The 3,275-nt window shown below is 37.8% G+C and overlaps 1 protein-coding gene across 1 annotated transcript in view; it reads right to left on the reverse strand.

The window, feature by feature from the left end:
- MMP16 (matrix metallopeptidase 16) overlaps nucleotides 1-3,275 on the reverse strand; it is a 383,499-nt gene that overhangs the window by 153,888 nt on the left and 226,336 nt on the right. The gene's annotated exons all lie outside the window — the stretch shown is intronic.

Here is a 3,275-nt window from a genome sequence, read left to right on the forward strand (position 1 = left end):
TTGTGACCCCAGGAGATTCAGGAGTCAAAATAACCCACAGCAAAAAAAAGCAGAGTGGTGGGTGCACATGGCGGCAGTGCATGCTGACCAAAATCAGAGCCTGGTTAGCTGGAACCACACTTCAACTACTGCCCAGAGTCCTAGCTGCAAGAGTACTGCAGCTGCAGGTCCTGAAGGCCCCCAGGTAAGGCTGCTGGAGCCAGCACAGTTACTGGACCCAGTCCCCCACACCACCCAGGGTAATCTACCATGCACCAGAGCATGCATGGCACAGATGTTCTCCAGGGACAAGTAGCAATGGCATTTGTCTGCGTTTGTCTGGACACAGCCAAAAGGATTTTTAAATCAAAGTATCATAAAGTTGGAAGGAACCACAAGGATCATCTCAGCCTACCCCATGCATAGCTACAGAATTTGCTATTCCTTAAACCTTCTTAAATAGATGCCTAAGAATATGCACATCAGAATCCAATCTCTTCTTGAAAACCTCTAATAAAGGATATTACACAACTTTCCCAGGCAGAAAAGAAAGAATGATAAGGAATGTTAAAGAAGTTGTGCTGCTTCTGAGAAAGGTATTTTGAAGAATAATGTGCTTCAAATTCATAGGAATGGATTTGGGTGCACATACTTTTATTGAATCAATGTTTTTTCAGTTGCAAAATAAGGAGTTCTTCACCATGAGCAAGAGTGTTTGAGTCAAGCCTACAGTGTTTATGCAACAGAACTTTACACCTGCAGAATAAATGTCCACTGCCACCACAATATGGTAAGATGACAACAAAATATTTATTTTCTAAGGTGAAGACATTAATCATGTGACAAATTTGTATACCATTTATTTAATTTCTATCATTCTAAATAATTAATGGAATGGATGCTTTAGTTTTATGTGCTGTTTTCCAACACCAAAATATTTACCATACCACTAAGAAAAAACTGTATTCTGATAAGCTGGGAGTACAGACATTTATTTCACTAAAGAATTATATAGCATTTCATAAACTAAACTGTACACTGGATGGATGCATAAATACATATGTACATTTTGCCCCTAATTTGATTAGCTGAAGGGGAATTCATTTAGAATAGGATCCAATTAAAATTTAAATTACATTTACCACATACAGGGTGCATCTACATGAGTAATAAACCTGGTGCAGTTCATGCTGGAGTGAATGGGTCCCAGGCACACTATATACATGTGCACCCAGGCCAGCAGCAGTTAGAGCTGGGGTGAAACAGCCCCAGGCTGGCAGTAGACTCAAGGGGGCAGCCCCAGGCTTTGGGTGGTGGCATTAGGTGACGGGGCTGGCTGGAGCACGAGGATGCTACAGTACGGGGTCTGCCTGCCAGCTAGCCCCACACTGAACACCCCTGTGCCCCATCCAACCCCAGTCACCATCTATATGCATGTTGAGGCAGTGTATATTACTCTGCCATAGGACAGTAGAGTTAATGAATTTAATGTGCCCTAATACAGATGCACATGTAGATGGTGACACTTTACTGTGGAACTAATTAGTCAACTCCACGGGAAAGTGCACGTGTAGATGCAACCACAGAGGCAAAAACATACTTTCTTGTGTCCTACAGAAGCATAGTTAAATACAAGTGGGAGAGAAGATTCTTTAAACTTCTCACAATGGAAATAGCATGCGCCACTACGAACTATTTTTATAGATATAATACGTGCTTCAGTGAAACCACTGAAATGTTAAATAAAACAGATCCTGTCTAACAAACGGCATTAGTATTATAAATTTTCAGGCTTATACTCAAGGACTTATATGTGCATTATAACTTTTAGGTCACGTAATACCATGTAAACCATATACTACAGATAAATTATGAAGAACAAAAATTAGAATATGGTGTCCCTCTTTCTAAAGCATCACACTAATTCCATATATCCATTTATATATAGGTACAGCCATGCACATCAGGTCATATATACACTTCAAACAAGAATAAAGAACAGGTTATTATGTAGGTGCCTAAATATAAGTTTCAGTGACTGACCTTTAAACAGACAAGTTTAAACACTGTAGCTGTTACTTTCACACTATATAGTAGATATGTTTTTATGTGTGTGTATATGGGTTTAGATGGGGTAAGTGGGGATATGGAGGTATATATTGTGTCTTTTGTTTCTAGTGTATATAATGTCTGCTATGGATATCTTCTGTCAGACCAAAACCTGTAGTCTTCAATCACAAGAGTACATCCATCAACAGCACAGCCTACTCACATCAGTAAGCGCTTTAGGACCAGATCAGTTGTTTCAAAGACTTTGATTGGTTATGTTTCCATTATGCAATATAAGACTAGGAATGTAGGAGCCAATTTTCAAATGTGGTTGCCTGAATCAGCAACCCCATATTTAGGTACCTGAAGAATAGGAACCTTCAGAAAAGGAACACATGCCTCATTTAGCTACCTAAATATAACCTGTAGACAATCAAGCTTGTTTTTTTTTAGTCAGAGTGTTTAAAAGCTGCCATACCAAATGAATTAGAAACAAATTACTTTTTCTATTAAAAAGCAAAACAAAACAAACAACAGTCTTGTTCCCACCCCCAACTACAGAGTCATGTCTGTGGCAGGAAATAGTTGATTACTATTAATACTTTTGGAGGGGTTACAAGGAAAGGCACCTTCTTTCTGTAGTTTCTACAGATACAGAATTTATAAGCCTGATTTTACCCCCATCTGTTAAAAAAAAATCTTCAGATTTACATGTTTCCTATGCCTTTAAAATACTTAGCTTAAGGCAAATAAAATTTCAGGGATATATTATTATTGCCAACTCCAGATTCACTCTAATAATAAAATAAACCCAGAGGGCAGGATTCACATTTTAATTACATGAATAGAAATAAAGGAGAACCCCATTCTTTCTCAATGAATCACCCTAGATTTATATCAGAGTAAATGAGATTATGAGAAACGAGTAAATTTCTTCAGATTTCAGGAAGTTTTTTAGGCACACTCTGTCATTAACACTTATTCTGACTAGATGTAAAATCAGCATGCGATTACCATGCATTTAAACTACAGGATATATTTACATTAGGTTAAGGAAAACACACAAACACATTGCAGAAAGTAACATATAAGTAACAAAAGACAAGTTTTTCTCACCTTAAGGTGATATCACTACATCAAATGAAAGAAGCAAGGAATAAAGCAAAAACATAAAACTATTATATTTTGTTAGAAACACTGTACAAAAAAAAAAGTGTGGCAACAAGGGTGGGGGGAGCCAAGCTCCT

The sequence above is a fragment of the Gavialis gangeticus genome, unplaced genomic scaffold, assembly GCF_001723915.1.
Source record: "Gavialis gangeticus isolate Ggan-Ray unplaced genomic scaffold, GavGan_comp1, whole genome shotgun sequence".
NCBI classification, from domain to species: Eukaryota; Metazoa; Chordata; order Crocodylia; family Gavialidae; genus Gavialis; species Gavialis gangeticus.